The 15,493-nt window shown below is 42.9% G+C and overlaps 1 protein-coding gene across 4 annotated transcripts in view; it reads left to right on the plus strand.

Annotated features, from left to right (window-relative positions):
- Positions 1-15,493, plus strand: part of Ush2a (usherin) — a 658,323-nt gene that overhangs the window by 290,889 nt on the left and 351,941 nt on the right. The gene's annotated exons all lie outside the window — the stretch shown is intronic.

A 15,493-nucleotide genomic window follows, 5' to 3' on the forward strand; every position in this document is an offset into this window, starting at 1 on the left:
AATGGATTTCCCACAGTGCCACCTGCCATGAAGCACGATTACAGTGAAATGCACCCCACACGCCACCTCTGTCTCCCACAGCCAAGCCCAGTGGAGGTAGACAGTATTTTTCAGCCTTAGGAAATATTAAACATATTTCAATGGAAAGCCAAATTTAAGTCTCTGACCAAAAACAAACAAAAAAAAAAAAAACAAAAAAAAACCAAACCAAAACAAAACAAAAAAAAAGCACAATACATTGAATTTGATAGAAGAAAATTTTCCTCCATGAAAAAAATGTATAAATTTAGTTTTTGTATACACGGGCATTAGAGTAGACTTACATGGCCCTCCTCCCAGCATCTCTATTGCTCAGCCTCCTCAGGTCTTTCCTTTCTCCTTTAGATTTTCAAGAAACTATACCTAAATACCCGTGTAAATCAATTTTCCAAACAAACAAAAAACAGAAAACCCATATACCTTCTACTTTCTTCCTCTGGCCCTATACAATGCCATCCTAAATCACTCTACAGTTTACCTTTTTTCTATGTTACACATGGTAGCTCAGCAGACTGGATAATACCAAACAGTCTATCATAGACCTTCTCACACCCTGATTTTAAATGGGCCCCAGTAATGACACCCATCCTTTATTATCTAAAACAAACCCCTCCTTTCAATCTCCCATTTCAATCTTTTTTTAAATTTTTGTTTCAAGAGAAAAAGAAAAAAAAAATAGAAAAAAGGGTAGAAGTAATACAAAATTTCAAAAAAATAAACAGTAAGAAATCACTAGTTATTAGGTTACATATTGTCATCTTAAAAACAGTTGTTCAAGTTATCATATTAAAGCATACAAAGTGGACATTCAAACAGTGATACTGAAAACAGTTCTGTTCAATGATCCAACAAAAGCTCAGTAATATGGTTATCTATCTTATACACTTAAATATACATGCAGTTGTATCCTTTAGAACACTTCCTTTTCTTCTGTTTTTTAAAATAACAATTACACATTTGGGGTTTTATTACTACCCCAGTTCTTATTACTTTTTTGAAGAGAATAAAACTAAATGTGACAAAACAAAACAGAGTCAGTCAAATCAAAAGGATGGACATAGTACATGATGTAAAAACAGAATACAAGGTATCTTGTTTACTTTTTGAAATCACCCAGAGCTTAGCTTCCTTGGTCATCCTACTCCTCTGATGCGTTTCTATTTTGTCTCAAATTAGACACCAGAAATGAAACCAGGATCTATTATACATGAGTTTTGTTATTTTCTTACTTCAAAATTTATGGACTGGTTGCATCTTTCTATTTGGTAAGGCTTGTATGAGGAGTTAAATAGATTAATTTGCTAAAGCACTGGAAGCCATTTCCGGCACAGAGTAGGTAGCTGGAATCCTTTTAATTTTCTTATTTTAAAAAGCGTTTCTCTCTTTTACCCAACCTGATTGTACGGAGCTTCCCTTACCCCAGCAAACAGGAAACCTCCACAGACCCTCTCGAGCATAGCCCTTCCCGCTATCTCAGGGATGTCACTCGTAACCTACCTTCTGTAAATGACAACCTCTGTCTCCTGCTTTGATGTGACCGCAGAGCCATCTAAGCGGCTTCATCCCAGGACTTGTTATGAATGCAGATTCGGTGACCTTCTTCACACCTGCTGGAGCAGAGGCCTTCGGAGTAGCCAGTCCTCTGCTGAGTCCGAGGCTCGCCAAAGCCTGAGAGTCTCTGTTCTTGTGTCTTCGCCCCAGGATCATTCAAATTCTGTCTGTTATCTCTGATTGTTAAAAACAAACTCACCCACATAGTTCAGAGATCCATTCATCCGAAATCCCCTTCCGGCCCCTCTCTCCTCTTCCCAGACTTGCCCTTAGTGGAGGAACTAGGTACAGACTCCCCACTTCTTCGCTGCGTCTGGCTTCTACTCATTTCTGTGGTCGAGCTCTCATGTGCCAAACAGTGTTGAAAGACTTGTCCTTCAGCAGCACTGCACTGTAGATTCACAATGTTTATGACACTTGCTGTCGAATGAAAACATGACAGTGTGTCTTCATCCACCTTTATCTCCAGCTCTGGCACCATGCAAGTTCTGGCTCTGTCCCAAAGTTCAGATGACCACGAACGTGTAGTTCTGAATTGATCTAGCACATCACGGCTGCCACGACAGCACCCCCAGAGACGCTCATGAAAGATGACTTAGAATTCCCTCAGAAAGTGGCAGGAATGATGGGATGAATGCCTCAGTGAGAGGGGGCATCTTGAGGGGGATTCATGGCAATGTGTCTTTTACTGTAAAAATTTAAAAATTCCAGAGTCTACTTGTCTCATAGAGCAACCAAGAAGCGAGTGTGACTGCACGTATGGGTACAGCACATGGCACAGGGAGGGACACGTGGACAGCATGGCACAAAGGAGAACGGTCAGAGGTCTGTAATGTGCCAAGCACAGTGCTGAACTGATGGTGGTGTTTCCTCAACCAAAGAGTAGTACTTTTCTGGCAGAATTATTTGAAAGTTTGCACAAATTATACCTTCACAGTCAGGCAGACTACAGGACTATGCAATTCATTTTATCCTAGCCAATACCAAATTTTGTAGTCTTATTGATGGTTTATACTTCTGTGACACCTCTACATGGGTTAATTATTAATTTTTCTATTCTTTGATTTGCATTTTTCACTGAGTCAAAATGTCTCTCTTCATATGAAGAATATATGAGTACTCTTGTGAATTTTGTCTTTGATTTGCATTTTATGCACATTCTTAAAAAATATTTTAGAACATTAATGTAACATTTTAAAAGTCTTTTTGTGTTAATTTTCCCTGAGTGATTGGAAAAAAATCCATATTTTTCATTCATGTGGACTATTATTTGTATGAGATACACTACATTGATAGTATATACTGAGTTTTTTGAGATATTCTAAATTTAAGGTAAGATCAAATCAGAAGCTGGGTGCAAAGAAGCATGCCAAATTAAATCAGCCTCTTGCAAAATTTTGAAAGCTGTCTGCCTGGAGGAGGAGCCTCACCAGCCTGACAGTCAATACTGTGTATTATAGGGTGTGCGGAGCAGATAAGTGGTCTGCAGAGAGAAGAAAATTACAGGATCACTGATGAGTTGATATTCATTTTATTTACTTTTATATGCCAAACCTGATAAAAATTAGGGAAAAATTATCAACTATTAATGTGATCATGTCCATTTCACCTTAAGATGCTAAATTTTTGTTTGCACTTTTCTTGTTCTTATTATTTTATGGTCATCATGTATATTTTAAGCTTCAAGTCATGCTGTATTAGATATCTCTCTCTGTTTTCATGGAGTTGCATATTCACTTGAAGTTCTTTGTGTTTTAATAGGGATGTTTTACCATTCACATTTATTTTTATGATCCATCTAACTGCTCTTATTTCTGCCATGGTGACTTAGCTATCTGGTTTTGTCATTGTTTTTTAATGATTATCAGATTTTCTATTCCTGTCAGTACGGACTAGAAATTCTGTAATTTTTCCCCACTAAACTCTATGCAGCCTACAGCTATAACACATGGGCCAGCGCAGACATGCACAGCAGGGCATCTTCAAGACAGAATGACTCTTCCCTGGCCAGGAGAACTCTCCAGTTTGCAGCCTCTGAATAATGAGGGATATGTGAATTTGAGTACCATCAAACCCAGCTTGGGTAGCAGCCAAACCCAGGAATTTCATGGTATGAAAATGAATACTAGAAAATAAGGGAAAGAAGTAGAGAGTGAGAAAGCAGATTTGGAGGTGTACTAGATGTCTTTCTGTTGCTGTGTCAAATACCTGAGAGAAAATAGCTTAAAGGAGGTGGGATTTATTATGGCTCATCGTTTCAGAGGGGTTGGCCCATGGCTGATTGGCCCGTTACTGTTAGGCCTACGCTGAGTCAGAAAGTCATGGTGGAAGCTTGAGATGGAGGAAGCTGCTTCTTGAAATGCGAGAGTGGTTCTCCTTATACTTTCTAAAAGAGTGAGAAATGATGGGCCAGGACCCCAAAGTCTCCTCCAATGGTAGCTCCCAGTGATCCATTTCCGCCACTACCAAAAAAAGTAGGTAACATGGATAAAAGCACAGTTTGCTCTTTATCTTGAAATTAATTCCCCTTTGGCACTTCTAAGGTTACTTTTGCTTAGATCTTAATATTTTAATTAATTTGCTTGAGAGAGTCATATTTATTTGAGTAAAGTAATGCAGCTGCTGGGTGTACAGGCAATTTAGATTTATTGTCTGATAGAGGATTCTTTACCAATTAAGTTAAAAAATGCTACCTGAAAATGTATTGGTTTCTTTTCATTAATTTTTTTCTGTTATTAATGAGCTCTTTTATTCTTCAAATCTAGGTCTTTCTTCAACTTGGAAAGTCTTCTCTTGTACATACATAGTCATTAGTTCAAGTGAGAAGCTGCAGCTTTGGATTTTATATATGTTTTCCCAGATTATTCCCCTTATTTTAATATCTTATAGGTCTCCAGAACATATAATATTTTTATGCTATTAATGTATTTACAACCTCATTTGGTTTTATTTTTAGAGCACACCTTGTATAGTTAAATCATTCTAGGTTCAAAATCCAACTAGTTGCTGCATGATCTCAGGTAAGTTTAGAATGTACCCCTGCACCAGACCCTCCTCACACAGCAACCAAGGATGAAAACCTCCTTTGTATTTTGAAAATTGTTGTGAAGATAAAAATAAATTACTTACATAATATTTTGGTCAGGAATGGGCACCCCAGGAGTGTCCAGTGAGTCAGTTTCCCTTGTCCTTCTGAGTCACAGGCTCTGAATTCTGGGCGGCCGTCTCACCCCGGCTTCCTTTTCATTCCCTGAGTTTTGTGCTGCTGTTTCTGCCTGCTGACCCTCCTCAATGAGCTCTGATTTTTCTGTCTCAGTTTTCACGTGAGTTGCCTTTGTTTCTCAGCACATCTCTTACTATTTGCTGCCTCCGTCTTCCCAAGTTTCATCTTTATCTCTGTTGGTTCCCGTTGACTCTCTGACCCTTTGTTTCATGGACTCCAAGTTCTTCAGATTTATTGATGTCATATGATTCTATGTATTCGACTTCCCAAATCAGATTCTCCCCAGAACATGGTATTCTTCTGTAATCCGAAGACTGCATTTTTATCTTCCTTTTGGGTCGTGATGTCCCCATCTTCTCCTCCAAAGGAAGATCCAGCGAGGTCCCCTTGAACCTATCTTCAGCCTGGGAATTTGCGCAGCAGATTAAAAACCCTTCCAGAAGGATGTCAGAGTTCGTCAAGTGATAACTTCTGGTAGCCTCGCAGGAGGCCTGCAGCCTAAGTTCCTTTCTTCCCAGTGTTTGGTGAGAGTGGAAAGCACATGGCACCCAGTTAGAAATTTGGGGTGCCTGGGATTCTCTTTCCAGTATTCCACTTGTCTTTGCCTGGCACCTTCCATGTATTTATAAACCTCTGGTCATTCCACTGGGATTCTGATGAGATCATAGTTCACAGCCATAGGTGCCGACTCAGGGGGGAAGCCTTAAAGAGCACAGATGCCCATGTGCTCGATGTTAAATGTGCACAGAGCATTTGAGTTAGTTTGTCTGGCATTCAGCCTGAGCATCAGTCTTCTATAAAGACCTTGGGTAATTTTGTTTGGTCAGCATTGGGAAATGCTGGTAAAAGGGAGAATTGATACCAATAGTTAAGTTTCAATTTTCTCTAGAAAATCTTATGACAGCTTCTATCTCCCCAGAAAAACAAAAGTGTGGGTGGTAGGAGGTAAATGTGTATCTTTGCATCTAATATATAGGTGTAAACAATAAGATAATAAAGCTAAGTAGAAATAGTAACAAAAGAATATCATAGGGAAACACAAATTAAGTGTACTGATTGTTGGCAAGAAGTGGAAATTACGGTCAGACTTAGGAAACACGCGGAAGCACCAGAAAGCAGATGATTAAAAATGAATGTAACTAAGAGAAGTACAAGAACAGAATAATGAAACAGTATTTGCCATTCATGAATTTGGTTACCCGTGGATTAAGTGAGATAAATCCCAGTAGTGGTGGAGAGTCCAAAGGTTAACAGTCCCGCTTAGGAGAAAATGGGCCCCTTTGGGCCATGGGGTCTGGATTCTGTGCCCACAAGGCCAGAGTTCAGAGCTTGGAGTTCTTGAAAGTTCATTTCCTACGCCGGAGCTTGGGGTGGAAAGCCCCATGGTGATCGCTCCTCTGTACCCGTAGACTCGTTGCAAAGGGCACCAATTAACTCCACTCAGGCCACCTTGATTTTCCCTACGGTGCAGTTAACACTCAGAGCTGCTGCCCGGAGAGGCCACGTTCCCCTCAAATGGCGGGCTGTGCCAACAGCTGCTTCCCAATCTGATTTGAAATTCCATCAGGAGTGACAGGATTCAAGAACTGGCCATCACATCATTGCTTTTTCCTTAGTATGTTTAACTGTAAACTGAATTATCAGTACAGTGATAACCTGGCACAGTGCTGGGGCCACAGTTGGTACAGGAAATGTTTTCTCAATTTTATTCTTGCAATTCATTGAACAAAAAACCTAAGAATTATATTTATTTGACAAGTAGATAAATAATAAAGTTTATGATTTGCTATTGTGAATTATTATAATATTCACTAATATTATATTTCCCTTAATATTTTTAGAGCATGAACCAATCATGTATAAGCTCGACTGTGATGCAAACCAACCTACATTTCTATAGCAATACAAAAAGCCTTACAATTGATAACTTGTATCACTGAAAACAGTCCAGACTTTATACACAGTAGGCTTGAATCTTTTGTCTGAAAAAGGTAGTTTACAGACTGGAAATCTGTCTAATTTTTCCATAGCTACTACTAATAATTAGGGACTCCATTCTGTTGATTATAAGGTGGTCCTCAGAATGCCTCCTACAGCATGGTGCTGGCCTTAGAAGTCTGTGATCATTTCTCCAGCTGGTTCTTTGCAGAAGGTTTTGTGGACCGTGCAGTGGAAGATTGTCATGTTGAGAGGTATGAGGTGAGAAGGGCATTTGAACCCACGGCCCAGGCTTGAAGTCCTCCTGCTGGCTTCCTTCCCCTGCTCTGAATTGCAACTGGCCTAATTGCCAGAAAGAGGCTGGGGCCAGCGGCTTAGCAGAGCAGTGTAAGTGGGGGCTCTGACCTTCGGGTCAGAACCCGAAGACAGCCCAGTGGAACAGAGGTGATAATTATGTGGGGTCTCAGGAAAGGGACACGCTGGCTCATTAGGTCTGGAGATCCTGGGGAAAGGGGTGAGAACCTGTATTTCCAACCCACCACCCCTTTCTGCACTACCCACTACACAGCCAAGGAACTCACTGCTTTTATGGGAAATGGAAACAAAATCACATCTAAATCACAGGATGCTCATAGAGTTCAGAGAGAGAGAGACATGGGACTCGCTGCAGGGAGTGTGACCAGTGTCTTGGAGGGGGCTCTCCGCCTATATTTAAGTTCATAGTCACTTAGCTATCCACCTTGGAAGTAAAGAAAGGCAAAAATGATAAAACCTGAAAAGATAGCACAGAGGCGGGGCGCTGTCCAGCCCTGACACTGCAGGTACCTGGCAGCCGGAAGGATGGGATGGCTGGGTTTCCCCAGCAGCTGACAGGGAGGCGAAACTCGTGGTTGGGTTCCCTTCAAACTCGTGGTTGGGTTCCCTTCAAACTCGTGGTTGGGTTCCCTTCAAACTCGTGGTTGGGTTCCCTTCAAAGAGCACAAAGGCACAGGTGCCTGAAAAGTCTTTGAGGCAGACACAAAGCCAAGTGTCCTGCATGGGCTGGGGAGGAGTTGGGCAGGGGATCTTGAATCACGAGTTATTCTGGTCTCAGCCAGCTATGCTTTTAGGTCCAGGCATGAGTGTATCAATCAGATGCTGGTGTGCACATGTGCGTACGTGTGTACACATGCACAGAATTTCACTTTGAGTATTTAAGTTACATGTATCATTATACCTACCTGAGCAGACTACAAAGGCAAAGTAAGAGAAAGCAACTGTAACTCACTGCTGTGCAGATTTTTGGGCAATGTTGAGAATTCTTATTGTGCACTTGTGAATATGGCCCCAGGCTGTTTGTGTTTCCGTTTATTTCTTTAGACCATGATTTCCTGGAGAACAGGAATTAGGTATTATAGTAAATCTTGCTTGGATATTTCTCAAAGATGGAGACCAGTGCAATTTCTTAAAAAATAAAGGAATGAATAAATATATGAATTTAGTTTTCTGCTGCCAACCCCTGAGTAGTACAATATTACTACCGTTTTATCACACTGATTTGGATTGAGGATTTAACCACTGGTCCTTACTAAAGTCTCGCTGGTACTACAGTTCTCTCAAGTTTTTCATTAAATGATGTATAGAACAATAATGTATTGCTCATAGATTGGGAATCTAACCTATTTGCCCTATGGAAAATATATTGGGACAATGAATAGAATCTTAAGATTTATTCCAAAATTTAAACTTCTTAATTGAGCCTGTGCACTGTATAATTATAGTATAAAATAATAGAAGCCAATACCATTACAAGGCTGGTAAATATACAAACAGAAAATATTTTAACATTAACCTTTATGTTCTAGGTTGCTGTTAGATTCTACACTTGCAATTTACTCTTCTACAGCTTGTTTGTTTGTACCAAGAATCAAACTTAGGACCTCACATTTGCCTGGCAGGTATTGTACCACTGAGCTGTATCTCCAGCCCTGCAATATGTTTTTATACAGTTCCAAAATATAGACCAAGCACTCTCTCTGAAGTGCGCTATTATATAGAGATGGCATTTATTATGTCTAATTCATTTCACTTGAGATAAAGGGAATCCCAAATAACAATGATTTAACAAGGTGAAGTTTTTGCTTCTCTGGCAAGAGATGGCCACTATTAGTCAAAGTGGAAGCAGAATGTACATTGAGCTAGGGACCCTTCCACTTTAGCTTTTTATGGGAGTATCTTGGGGACAGGTCTTTTACCTCATGAGTCAATAAAGCTGCATGAGCTCCAGCCCTCCAAACTGATTTCCATGTGGAAGACAGGAAAATGTTTAAAGATATGTGCATTCACTTTAATTACTTATTTAGAATGTGCTTCTATACCTCTAATTAGCTTCTATGGGAAAAATTTAGTCATATGGCTGTATCTAGTTGCTGGTAGCATTGGGAAAAAAATGACCGCTAAAAAATACCTTTCCACTTTACTGAGGAAGAGGAATGGCACACAGAATGAAAGGCAATTAGTGGTCTTCACCACCATCAGCAAATACTAAAAGAAGTGACAAAATGTTCTTAAGTAATGGTGGTGTTAAGAAATGAATTTTGAAGAAATTTTTGCCAACTTTTTGCTACTCCATAAATTAATATTTTCAAGCTATTCCAAATACTTCTTTAAATGTAAAGCTTAAAAGATATTAGTTCAAAATCTTCACAGCACAAAACTGTGGCCTCTGACTTAAATAGAACTTATGTAATGTCCCCGCCTAGCTCATGGGAGGGACCTCGTTAGGTTCTGCGGCGCTGATGCACTAATGGCTCGTCTAGCACTAGAATGCACAATGCACCTCGGTGACTTGGACACTGTGAAAAGGTTTTAACTTTTTAAAACAAGTTGTCCATTTTGTTTCATGAAGGACTCGTACAAGATTTGAATTTTTTAGTGTCCCTGTGCCACGTTTGAGAGTGGTTAATATGTGAGTTCTGAGGCACCGTGGTGATGTCATCAGTGTGTGTGACAATCAATGCAAATGCCTCAAAGTCACCAGGGGGGATTTGACAGTCCCCTCAGCTATTGGTGTCCACCTTTTAAAACCACCTTGTTTACCTTTAAGAAAAATTTAGACTTGTAATATACTTAAGACAAATCAAAATCTCCAACATAGTCATCAAGAGTGACACACGCACATGTGCACACACACATGCACACACCCCCCCCCCCGCAGGCATTCACAGAGATTCCTTGTGCATCAGTGGCTTTCGCAGAGGAACACTACTGGCGTACACACTTGCTGCTTGAGGGAACAAGTGACTACCTCTTCTTTACAGAAGGTAGCTGTTAGCAGTGAACTTGGACCTCCACACACATTTGAAGGAGCATTTTAGATAAAATTTTTGCTATTTTCTTCCTGTGTCTCTTTCTGCTTGTACAGCTGGGGCTTAGACAGGACAGGAGTAACAGTGGTCTGGAGAGGGAAGGGACAGACTCATCCAGAGCCTCTGCAATGGGCCAATGCTACCAAAGGCGCTTACCAGGGCACTGTCCTTGACGGGGGACTGCGGCTTCCTTTTCTGCTGGCTCCTCACTGGCCTCCCTGTGTGGTCAGCTCCAGTATTTCCCTGGCGAGCTCCCTGGATTCCCAGGTCAGCCCTGTGTGTGAGGAGAACTTGGCAAGCATGTGGCTTCCTATTGACATCGACAGAGACTCTGGTTCTTACCGCAAAGGCACTGGCTGGACCTATGAGGTCAGGTGTAAGTGTGCTAGGAGACTCTCGACCAGAAAATGCTTTGAGAGCATAAAGATCACTGTGTAAGCCACGCTGTAAGACCAGGATTAGGCCTCACATTATAAGGGAGGGAACCAAAAGTATCTTTTTTCTTATTTGTAAGCATCCAAATCTGCATAGTCTTTGATCCAAGGCACAAGATCTTCTGTGGCTCCTGCTAGAAGTTTGAAACAAGGTCAGCAAACTGCTCAGAAGGAAATTAAAAGCGAGACAAATCACGGTGAGGTTTGCAGAAGGTCTCGCAGGGCCAGCCTCAGCGGGGTTGCCCCTTTCTTTCTTGGGTGAAATGGAAGTGGACTTTTTTTAAATGAAAACTAGAGATTCTTCTTTTTACAAATGCCCCCTTCCTTGTCTACTAAGAACCCCATGAGAGGCATCCTGAGTCAGTTTCCAGATCCCTCCTGGTGCATTCCTTCACCTGTGTTTGACAGGTGTCCTGATTCAGCCTCGTGGTGTCGCTGTGCTCAAATGTGTGTAAGGACCTCAGTTTCCAGCAGTGCCTTCCAGCTGGCAGAAAACTCGCACCTTGGGCTGGTTATTCTCTGTACTCTAGCCACGGGGCCGGTTAAGACCTTAAAGAGTGGCATCTCTCATCCCCACCCGGGATCGGGGGCCTGTGAAGTCGCTTTCTCCTTGGCCTGTCCCCGGCGAGTTCCTGCCGAAAAGGTGGCCTCTTGCCGTTGTCTCTCCAGGTGTGGTGGCTGCTCTGGCTGTGGGGTCCCTCACCAGATGGCCTTCTTAATAAATGCCTTGCCCACCTGCACTTTCTTGCTCCAAACGTGAGACGCCAGCCAATAAGTGAGAGAACTGCAAGTCTGCTGATTTCTCCGGAGGTGGGGGCAGCCCCGGGAGGGGAGCAGAAGCCGCTCCTGTGTTTTCTGTGACTGCTCCTAATTAGGGACCAGGAGGTAGATGACGAGAAGACACCCCTTAGAAACAGCAGGACTGTTGAGGGGTGGGGGGAACGCGTCCTCGGTGCTGGAGTCCGTCTGAAGTATCATGCGTGATCTTTGCAAAGGCACCGCTGACTCTGGACTCAGGGTAGACGCCTGGTGTCTGCACGTTTCACCGCCAGCCTCAGAGTGCAAGGGAAATGAGTGGGTAATGAGAGCAGAACAGCCAGTTCTTTAATTGAATTAAAAGCTGGGTGACATCAATGCAGACACCTGTCCAATTACAGACAGGCCAAGGTGTTTACCATTGCTGTACAAGCGATTCGAAGATGACAGGAATCTTTCCGCCCACAGATTAGCATAATGAAGGAGAACAGATTACAGTGGATGGCGGCCAAGCACCTAGGCTGGCAGCGAGGGTGGGCCAGGAGGGAGGCCACGGCAAAGGATGGAAACAGAAACCGGGTCCTTTTGATGGTCCAAATGGGCTTGGCTTTCAACTAACGGAATGCCGTTTCGCTGCGGGTCTCAGGCTCGGGTTCCACGCAGAGCATTTGTCCTTGGCTGCCTGGAGTCCCAGGAGTCAGAGAGGCTCAGCCTCAAAGCCCGCTCCACACCGCCTGTTAGGGCTCATACAGCTGTTTCACCCCCATGGTGATTTTCTCTTCCACAGTCAGGCTGCCTGCGATTATTAATATTTCTCTTTGACTCCTTTTGAAACTTGAGGTTAGAGCGAAGGAAAGTGTGGTGATGTTAATTAATCAGGCAGAAGATACCATGGCTGTGACTGTGGGGAGGTGAGGGGGGCTCTCCCAGGAGGAGGGCAGCTGGGTGGGGCTCGGGATGGAGTCTGCATTTTCAGTCAAACACCCACCGAGTGCCCATTTTTTATAAAGCACGATCATAGTATGAGCTGCAGGAAAATGCCACATGTAGGAGATGTGGCCAGGAGGTGCAGTGCATGTTAAGTTTTTTAGAGAGATTATTACAGTGAAAGACACATCATTATTAAGCTGCCTAGAAGGGCTCCCTCTCACTTTGCAAGCCCCTGTCCTGTCCCTCCTGCCGCAGCTCTGTAGCAGCTCTGCAAGTCTTCTTTCCTGAGAGTCTTTGCTTGCGCCGTCACAGCTGCCTCCAAGTCTGGAACTGACTCAAAACATTTCTCCTTCATGGTCATTGTGACTTTGGGGAAGAGCAGAAAGTCACAAGGCACCAGCCCCAGAGAGTAAAGCACGTCACAGTGACTTTATGAGCCCGCCTTTCTGCTGCATGGCACCAGGCTGCAGCATTCGGTGTTTTTAATCACAGCTCCTTAAGACAGGACAGGAAACTTCAGAGCCACTTCAGAGTACAAGGCAGGGACAAGGGGGTGAGTGTGTCTGGAGCCAGGGGTAGGATTCTGGAGGGAGTTATCACCAATGCGTGTTTTACCGTGGTAAGATTTTTAATTTGGCATTCTCCACATATTTTGTTCACACTGTAATGTGAAAGGGTGCCCTGCATCCCTGGAAAGGAAGGACTCACGCATGGCAGGCTTCCTCCAGGCTAGGGGACCTTCTCAGAGCGCTGTTTGGAGCCCTCTCTGAGACAACTGTTAAATTCCTGCCAGGGTCAGTTTCTCCTTCTGAAAGGAATCCCCGGCCTGCTCTGGAGCTGAGGCTTTCTGCACCCAAGGTGGCCGTCAGCACGCAGGTCAAAGGAGAGGGCTGACCGGACGTGTGACTCCCTTGGCGTGGTGTGGCATGCCTTCACCACGGGAGGCATTAATGCAAAATGTGCAAAATGCATTATCACTGCACACCCAGGGCCTGCTGGCAGGGAGGATTTTAAACCAGATACCAGCGATGTGCCTGTGTTTCCGGGGACCCTCACACTTTTAAGGCATCAATACTGCTTATATTATGCTTCTGGGCTGTTTCTCCAGCCTGCTTTCTTCCTTTATGGAAAGAGAGCGGCAGGCTGCCAGGCCTGGCCCAGACCGTTTTCTGGTCCCACAGAGTTCCATGGCTGGGAGGGAGTTTGAGAGGTCGCCTGCCCGCCTAGCCGCGATGGGCTCAGTCAGAAGAGACAAGGAAATTTCCGGTGTTCTGCTCAAGGGAGGTCATCCATAGCCAAGCACTCTCCAAGTCCCCACTGCACAGAACTGTTGACTGTGGACACCCCAAGTGTCATAATGCGGGGCTACGCTGCGTTCTCTTTTTTCTGCTGTTTTTTAATTAATTAAGTTTTTGGTACATTTTAGCTATACATAATGATCACATTCATCCTAGGGAATCTGTACCTGGCTTATCTGGATTCTTTTCTCCCAATTTCTCTCCTCTTCCTCACCCTCTCTTCCTTTCTTTATTAACAAAAGCTTTGTTTCCATTTTCCTTCTTCTCTCATTTTTCCCCTCTTCCCTTCCTTTCCCCATCCCCCCTCCCTCCTTCCCCTTCTCATTTGAACATTTGTTTCCTGTTTCACCCTATCTAACTGTAACATTTTGGTCCTTATTTACACTTTTGGATTTTCACACTGGAGCAGCAATGCGATACTTACAGTGTGTCTGATTTAGTTGTGGACATGTTGTCCTATCCAGGGTCCCTTTGAAAATATATCACACTGGATATTTCCTGGTATTCCTTTAAGGAGAATCATGACACAGGCTTGAGGTTACCATCTTTTTTAGATTCATCTTTCATTAACTGCAAGCCTCTTACTGCCTTACACTGGGCAGTCTGGATTGAGAAGAACCCCTTTGCACGTGTGCAGAGATTCTGCTTTCTCTGTGACTATGTGTATCATTACAATCCCTCTAGCAGTAACATTTTCTTATATTAAAAGCCTTGTAAAAATCAATTGTCTTCTAGTGCACCTTCCCTAGAGGCACACGGAAGAACAATTGATAAATGCTTTCTTAGGATGATATATTGTCACAGTGGCACTATTCCTTTCTGCAGAGTATGTAGTCTAGGAATGACTTGGACCCATAAAGCCAGACACTTGTGACAACTATTCAGGGATCTCATGAGATATATCCAAGACAACCTTACTTAGTCTTGGAGAGAATGTGCTCTTTCCTCCTCCTTTGGTAGAGTACAACTTTCTATAAATATCGTCCTTGATCCATCCTGGTAAACTCTCCATTCTGAGAATCAAAGAAAGACAAACTGTGGGTTCTGGACAGTAGTTTGGCTTTGTCATTGTTCCCCTTTACTGAGGATATCCAGGGGAACCAGACCATCTTCCTGCCCTAAACCTTAACTGTCACCTGACTGGAGGAGGGAAAATGCTATTATCATCCCACTCTTCTTTATTCAAGGGGACGATACCAATTTGTCTACAGAGAGCATTAGTCCCGTGGCTTAATAAACTTGGTCTTAGAGATGCAACAGGCAGGACAAGGCCCCTGCTCTCACCCTGGGAGGAAGCCAGAAATACCACAGCAGCCTCTTTGTTTTCAAAATGAGATTTATAAACTATACACATCTTCTCTTTGGGAACTGGAGCGGCCAACTTGTCTGGTTTCTTCTCCTTTGTCCTGTCCTGTTCCACAGCTCACAGTTTCCAGTGTTTATTATCATTTTTCCTGCTGAAATGGGAAATGTGAGCACATTGGTAAACGATTGAAACGATGGTCTCATTTTTTCCCAGAAATTTTCTTTTAAGAAGCTTAAGCTTCTTCTATGGAATGTAATAGTGTTCAATAAACTTCTCCACCAAAGGACAGAGCTGGAGGAAGCAAGTTTGCTGAGAGGGACATTCCTCAATGATTATCCTTCTAACAACTTTCTTTAATTAAATATAGTTCTCCTGTCATCTTGAACCAGAAGTTCTGATCTCCTTAAGGTAAAGATTAGTAATGGAGTTCATCACATATACGCACACATGCACACACACACATATGCAGAAAGAGAGAGAGAGAGAGTGTGACACTTCTTCACACTATGGATTTCAGTTCAGCGTGTGTATAACTACTGTGTGTCTTTGTACAGTATTTCATGTTTCAACCAAATCACCCCATCCGGGTACACACTATTTTTTTTCATCTTCCAAATAAGTGACATTTTGAACAAAAGAAACTAACTTCATAGCACAACTTGCGTTTCTTA

This window comes from Cavia porcellus, unplaced genomic scaffold (assembly GCF_034190915.1).
Source record: "Cavia porcellus strain 051 isolate PalLab524CR breed Dunkin Hartley unplaced genomic scaffold, mCavPor4.1 scaffold_26, whole genome shotgun sequence".
NCBI lineage: Eukaryota > Metazoa > Chordata > Mammalia > Rodentia > Caviidae > Cavia > Cavia porcellus.